An 8,490-nucleotide genomic window follows, 5' to 3' on the forward strand; every position below is an offset into this window, starting at 1 on the left:
GAAGCCTTGTTTTCTCTTTAGCCCTTTGGCTGCCCCTCCATCTTGGCTTCGCTTGGAGGTTTTACCCCAAAAGAAGGGTCTTCTTTGTGTGGGGCTGACCCGGTCATCCCATAGTTACCTTGTGTGCGAGTGAAACGCCAACCAAATCTCAAACCCCAACCTGTCTGCTTCCCCCTGTCCTTTTCCCCCATTCTCTGCTATTCCTAATGATAAATCTTGAAATCATCTGGAACTGCACATATCCCACACGGAGGCCAACATTTTACTCTCCGTCCTGTTCTGGCACATTCTACCGCAGAGTCAAGAAGACTCAAATCTTTAGGATCACGACTGAGATCTCGCCGTTGAAACCTCGAGACCCTGTCTCTCTTAGCTCCTGCCTCACCTACACCATTTCCTTGGTTTATTCGGGTTCATGAAACCTGTTGAAAAATCTACCATGATAATCCTTGAATTAATCCACCAAATTTGAGATTTTCATTCTCTAAATCTAGTATCCAAACTGTAGCATCCTTTATCTGAGCCCTAACTTCTTGATTTAACTTTAAGATTTGCTTTTTTAATTATTTTTTAAATTCACAATAAAAATAATTTCAAATACACAGTTTTACTTGCATTTAAAATTGATGTAAAAAAAGTTTTTTTTTTCATGCTTGTGTTTTATTATAAAAACTGGCACAGTTTTAGATTTGAAAAAGAGCAAGGGCTAGGGTGCTGGGTGGTGCAGTCGGTTAAGTCTCCAACTCTTAGTTTCAGCTCCGATCACAGTCTCGGGGTGGTGAGATCCAGCCCCAAGTCAGGCTCTGTGCTCAGCATGGAGTCTGCCTAAGTTTCTCTCTCCCTCTCCTTCTGCCCGCCCCCCACGCATGTACGTGAGTGCTCTCTCTCTCTCGCTCTAATAAATAAATAAATCTTCAAAAAAGAGCAAGAGCTAGAACAATTATTTTATGTATGTACATAGATGAAATAAAAAATAAGTGTTCTTTATTTCAACCAAAGTGAGCGTATTTGTACGTGTAGAGTGTAAACTGCATGAGGGTAGGTGCTTCGTCTCAGCAACTACCCAAGGGCCAGGCATTCAGTAGGTACTCAATAAATATTTGCCGACTCGATAATTATAAATTTCAACAGCTACAAGCAAGTATAAAGTGCGAAGTAGTTTTCCCTTCTCTCTCCGTATACTTAGTTTCTATCCCCAGAAGCAATGACCACCTCGGCAGGTTCTCTTGTGTTTTTCGGAGGCATTGTGAGCCCAGCCGAGCAAGCGTGCCTTTACGCAGACAGCAGGTAGGTGTGTGTTTGTGTGTGTGTGTGTGTGTGTGTACACACCATTACCATCTTTTTTTCTCAAAAGGGAACAATCTATACAAATTTCCTTTATCTCACCTTTTATATTTATATATTTTAGGAGTCATTTCATATTACTTTTTGGAAAACTTTCTCATCTTTATAAAGGTGACATACTATCCCTTGAATGAACACATACTCAACTGATTTGACCAGCCTGTCATTGGGGGCATTTAGGCCAACAGGATTTTGTGATTTTTAAACAATGTTGCAGTAAATGTTCTTGTAGGGACATCATGGCTCCTATGTGCCAGTATGCGGAGGGTAATGTCCTAGAAGTGGAATTGCTGGACCAGAGTAAATGCATTTAAAATTCTCATTGGTATTGGCAAATTTCCTTCCATAGACATACCAAGTCATACTTCCACCACCAATGTGTAAGAGCACCATTTTCCTTCATAGTGGCCAAAACAAGACCATGAGATTTTTTTTTCCTTTTTTTTTAAGTGTTTCCATCATCTGAGTATTTTTTTTAATTTCAGTGTACTTAACATACAGTGTAATATTCGTTTCAGGTGTACAATTAGTTTCAGGTGTACAATATACTGATTCAACAATTCTATGCATTACTCAGTGCTCATCATGAGAAGTGTGCTCTTAATCCCCTTTACCTACTTCACCCATCCCCCTGCCCACCTCCGCTATGGTAACCATCTGTTCTCTATCGTTAAGATTCTGCTTTTTGGGGGCGCCTGGGTGGCTCAGTCGTTAAGCATCTGCCTTCGGCTCGGGGCGTGATCCCAGCATTCTGGGATAGAGCCCGGCATCGGGCTCCCTGCTCTGCTGGGAGCCTGCTTCTTCCTCTCCCACTCCCCCTGCTTGTGTTCCCTCTCCCTGGCTGTCTCTGTCAAATAAATAAAACCTTAAAAAAAAAAAAAAAAGAATCTGCTTTTTGGTTTGTCTCTCTCTTTTTTCTTCCTTTCTTTGTTTTGTTTCTTAAATTCCACATACGAGTGAAATCATATGGTATTTGTCTTTCTCTGACTGGCTTATTTCACTTAGCATTATACTCTCTAGATTCATCCATGTTGTTGCAAATGGCAAGATTTCATTCTTGTTTATGGCTGAGTAATATTCTCTTGTATGTATATAGCCACATCTTTATCCATTCATTTAACAAGATCATCAGATTTTGAGATCATCACCAGTTATGAGTTGAAAAATCTTATCACATTGTAACTTTCATGATCTTTTTAAATATAAATGAAATATGTTCTGTTTAAGAGTCCCTACCTTTTACCGAGATCTGTGGAAACATTTATGGATGTAATCGTATAATGGCTGAGATTTGCATCAAAATAATGAGAAGAGGGAAAGCAGATATGAGTATAGAAGAAACAAGGTGAGTCACAAACAAAAATGGTTGAAGGGAACAGGAAGATTGCTTATGTTTCCCTATCAATTTTTGTGTATGTTTGAAATTTGTCATAACAAAGTATTTTTAATGTACATACATCGATAAAATAATTGTCTTCTTTTTCCTGATACCAGAATAAAATTATATGATGTTCAAATTCAAAAAATAAAAATAAATGTAAATAACATATAAAATATGTTAATATGTTAATAAACATATCTTATTAATTATTTTCACATTTTAGGGGCACCTGGGTGGCTCAGTGAGTTAAGCATCTAATTTGGGCTCAGGTCATAATCCCCGGGTCCTGGGATCGAACCCCACATTGGGCTCCCTGCTCAGCGGGGAGTCTGCTGCTTCCCCTGCTTATGCTCTCTCACTCTCTCTGTCAAATTAATAAATAAAATCCTAAAAAAAAATTATTCTCACATTTTAAAGACATCTGTATTTTCATTTCTATGAATTGCCAGGAACACTATGTATCATTGACTTATTTTTACTATTTTCTATTCTATTGTAATTTAAGTCATTACCTTTTCTCACTTTCCCACCTTACCGGCTTTGTATTTGCAATCCTTTCTTCCTGAAATGCTTTTTTATCAGCATTTCCTTGTATCTTCTCATACGGGAATCTTAATTCCATATGCACAGAATATCTCCAAGTGGTGGTGCAGTGGAGAAACTGGTACCAGATTGTTTCCAGGTAGACAAACTGGGTGAATGGAAACAGAGATTAGACTTCTCGTTGCAACAACATATTTCATACTTCTGGATTTTACACAATGCTTATATGTAACCTATACACGAGCAAAGCCACACATTAACACACACTTGTTAAAAATCCACATCCTTGTGTTTTTAAGGTATAGCTTGAGTGTAATTTTGAGCTGAAGGTTATTTATCTTTACTACAACTAACACTCATGAAAATTAACTGTATATGCACAATATACTCTTTGAATTCTGCCAGCATGCCTAGCACATTCCTTAATCAATGTAGGTACTCCAAGCTGTCTCCTTCATTTAGCAAACCTTTACTGAGCTGCTGCTCTGGGAAAGTACCTTGGTAATCATTGCCAGTAGGGTTTACAGTCCCAATCCTTGCCGTTAGAGATCCCAGTTAATGACAAAGATAAACACAGAGATAAATAACTTCAATAGGTGCATGCAAAGAAAGAAAATAATAAACGTGAAGTGATTATCCAAACATTGAGTCAAATAGCCCCTTCTCATGATGATTTCAGTTGGTCACCAGGAACACTTTTTTTTATTCGATGATGATTTATTGCAAAAAATATATTACAAAAACCCATAATTTGTGGAGATTAATTTAGTATGAGGTTACAGTAGACAGTTAATTTTAAGAAGTCAGTCACAGTAAAGAAAAATTGAATAAATAAGAGTTTAGAGAGAACATAGTTCTTGCAACACTAGTGAAGCAGAGATAAGGATGATGCCTGGTGTTTGACAAATGTTGATGGATCACATGCCAACCAGAAACGTGCTGCATTGATAATGAAATATCATAATGAAATATTATAATATCTTTCCTTTTTTGAGGGTTTACTCTGTATCCAGAATTTATGTTATGGTATCCATCAACAGTCACAATATCCCAAAGACATGTGTATTTTCCTGAGGAAACAGAGACTAAGAGAACTGAATTAAATGGTACACACAAGCAAAACTGTATTCCTTAATTTCTGTACAATTGTTCCTACTTGTGCGAAGTATTGGAGTAAATAATAGTCAAGTTCACTGACCTGACCTTGTAAATTTTGGATTTGAGTGGGGAAAACGAATACTAGGTTAATAAACGCCACTTATGAGAGATGCTATGAAAGGGGACGATGAGCATTTATGGCAGAAGAATTAGGGGTGGGAGGTAAGGACAGAGAAGACTTCCTTCAACAGGTGATGTTAAATTTGGCTCTCACAAATGAAGTAGGTGTTCCTGGGCACTACGCAGAAGGATGTAAAAGAAGTCCAGTGCAGTTGGGAACGGGAAGATCCCCAGTCCCACAAACAGTGGAAGAAGAGTGCCCATGTTTCCACAGCCCTGCCAAGAGTAATTGTCAAAGTTTTGGATTTTTGCCAGTCTCATGGGTACGAAACTGTACGTCAAATGGTATGTCAATAGAGTTAGTTTCCGTTTTCCTTATTATGAATCTCTCAAGTTTAAGAACTATTTACATTTCTTTTTCCATAAACATATTATTGGCATATTTTTCTATATATTAAGTAAATTTCTCTTTTGTCTATGATGTGAAGTATGTATTTGTTTTCTAATTTGACACATACCTTTCATTTTTATTATTTTAATTTTTTGGCGATGAAGAAAGTTTCAATTATTTTTTAAACCAAATCAGTCTGTATTTTATGTTGTTCTTGAGTGTAGTGTCATATTGAGGAGTGTTATACAATCCAAGATTACCAATGTATTCTTCTGTGTCTTTTAGGACTTCTATAACATCAGTTTTCAAGTGTAAATATGTGATCATTGGGATTTATTTTGGCATGAAGTGTCAGGTAGGATACAATTAGATTTTTCTTGAATTATTTCCACTTGTTGCAACACCATTTGTTGAAGAATCTATCTTTTCCCAATTGATGTGGACGTTGCCTTTATCCAATACTAGATTCCTGTAAGTATTTGAGTCCTTTACTTACCTCTATTCTATTGCTTTGATGAGTCTATATATTCATGCGCTAGTAACGCCATGACTTAATTACTATTGTTCATATTGTTTTGTTATCTTGTAGGGCACTCACTTGCATAGAGTATTCATCTGTTTTAAGATTTTTCTAGTTTTTCTTATTTTAAAATTTTTTCATACACGTTAGAATTTTAAAATTCTTTTAATTAAAATGTGTACTGAGAATTAGATTGAAGGAAATAAGGAAGGAGCCATGGAACTATTTTAGGGGAACATTCTAGGCCAAAGAGATACAATGTGTCAGGGCCTAGAGTGGCGTGTGCCTCATGCGTTTGGAGAAGGAGGAGACTGGTATTGCTGCAGCAGAGAGAATGAGGAGGTGAGTCAAGATCAGAGATCAGAGAGGTCATGGCGGGGGTGGAATGTGAAGGAGAAACCACAGTGGTCCTTACGGATCATTATAAAGGTTTTGGCTGCTAGTCTGAATAGGATGAAAAGTCACTGGCAGATTTAGAACATATGAAGTAGAGAAGAGCAGAGAACTATCATATGCAAAATTTTTTAATTTTGGGTAACTACTAAGTGTCCAGCCCGTTCATTTCTAGGTATCTATCTGAAAGAGAGTCAAACATACACAGGGAAAAAGAGAAAAAGAAAAAGCATCGTACAAAGATATTTATTGCGACACTGTTTGTTACAGTGACAATCTGACAACTGAAATAGCACGGTAGGGAAATGGTGATGGACACCGCGTGCTACAGACACACTCTAGAACACTATGAAGCTGTTACGTGCACGACTGAGTGGGTTTGAAGCACAGAAAACAAACGACGGAGCTATTTTCTCAAGGGCAAAGTGGCAAAATGAGGGGAGAGCAGGCTCGTCCTTCGGCGATGGCCCTGGATGTGTCTGCGGGTGAAGGGACGTGACATGGGGAACAGAGTCTGCCAGGAGGGCAGGAGCAGGTGCCCACGCAAAACAAGACGAGGGGGAGCTGGCCCTTACCGAGCTTAAGTTGCTGGCATATGAGGATTAATTTCATTTTTCTCTCTACTTTGAATATGTTTGGAACATTCCATAAAAGTTAAAAAAAAAAAAAAGAATTTAAAGAGAGTATCAACTCATTAAGGATTAAAACATCACTGAAGGGGCACCTGGGTCAGTCAGTTAAGCGTCTGCCTTCAGCTCAGGTCATGATCCAGGACACGCGGAGCCCCCATGGACTCCTGCCCAGCGGGGAGTCTGCGTCTTCCTGTCCCTCTGCTGCTCCCCCTGCTTGTGCTCTCTCACCTGCTCTCCCTCTCGAATAAATAAATAAAATCTTTAAAAAAATAAATAAAACATCACGGAAGCATAAAAGTCAGGAAATTATTCCACAAAAGCCTTGGCTGGTTTTTGTACATTTAAGGCAGGTTCTTATTAGGAAGATACATTTGTAATAAATGCTTGGATATACGAGACAATCAGTGTTCTGGGGATTAAATGAGATGATCCATTTGTTTAGACCAGGATTTGCAATACATATAAATCTAGAAGGTTTTCTGGAAGTTGCTTTTATCACTCGAAATGTATTTCAGTAATGTTTTCCATCTATCTATACAACCCCTGTTTAACAGTCACATAATATCTATTTATTTGGCTCTTCCCCATTGACATTTCCCCCTCTTATAACAATGTTACAATGAATGTCTTCTAACACATTTGTGCACCTGTCCAATTATTTCCATGGGGTAAGTCCCAGAAGCAGATTTGCTGGATCTAAACCAATGCATTTAAATAGACTTTTCCACGTTACCCTATAAAGAGATTGTACTCAAATACATTATCTCCAAGTAATTATGAGAGTGTCTGTTTCCCCATAACCTTGGCAAGAAGGTGCTATAAATATTTGTACATGTAAAAAAAAATCATTGTCTTCTTAATTCCTGAATTTGTATTCCATGCATTATTAGTGAGGGTAAATGTATATTTATTTGTCTACTTTTATTTCTGTCATTGTAAAATACCTTTTCGTGGTTTTTTGTTTGTTCTTTTACTTATTTTTCTATTGAATTCTTTGTCTTTATTGATTTGTTGGAGCTCTTTATATTAAGACTATTAATACTTTGTCATATGTGTTGCAAAACATTTTCCCTAGTTTGCCATTTGTCTTTATGTAGCTTTAAATATTTTAACCTTTATTTTATGGAATCCAGGATTTATGGCTTGCTTAGAAAAGCCTTTCCTATTCCAAAATTCTAAAGCTATTTTTTTCTGTAGTCTCTCACACTCTTGGATTAATTTGTTTACATTTGTATCTTTAATCCATCTGGAACTTGTTATTGAGTTTGAGGTAAGGATATGCACTTTATTCCTAAATGCAGAGCCAATGGTTCTAAACTGTTTACTGAATAACTTATTGTTTATACCCAGCTGGGAGTTCCCATCTCACTGTTATTATTTTTTAGATACTATTTATCAGCTCTTTTCACACGTTTGTTATTCCACTACATTTTAGAACCATTTGTTGTGCTTCCAGAACATCCCGAAATGACTACATGTGAAATCATTTTAGGAATTAGGTGAGAAATGCCATTGGTGTGGCATAGTGTGTCTTCCCACTTCTAAGATATTTAGATAAACTTTATCATTAACTTCTCCATAAGTCTTTCATTTCTTATTAATTCCTATATATTGTACCATTTTGAGGGTTCTTTTCTTTTTTTAATATATATATTTTTAAGATTTTATCTACTTATTTGAGAGAGAGAGACAGAGATAGCAACCGAGAGCACAGGCAGGGAGGAGAGGGAGAAGCAGGCTTCCAGCTGAGCAGGGAGCCAGACGGGGGGCTCGATCCCACATGACCTGAGCCGAAGGCAGACACTCAACGGACTGAGCCACCCAGGCGTCCCTTGAGGGTTTATTTTCTTTCAATGAGATTATTTCTGCCTTCCCTTATTTTAGTGATTACTAATGTTGCATCCATGACATACTGTGGATCATTGCATGCATGCGTGCAGGCATACAAGTACACACACACACACACACGTGTCATGAGATTAATAATAAAATGCCAAGATGTGAGATGGATATGAACCTTTGGGTGCATCATTCTATTTGCACATGTTTCAAGACTCTACGGCCCAAC

This window comes from Ursus maritimus, unplaced genomic scaffold (genome assembly GCF_017311325.1).
Source record: "Ursus maritimus isolate PB19 unplaced genomic scaffold, ASM1731132v1 scaffold_28, whole genome shotgun sequence".
Classification (NCBI taxonomy): Eukaryota; Metazoa; Chordata; class Mammalia; order Carnivora; family Ursidae; genus Ursus; species Ursus maritimus.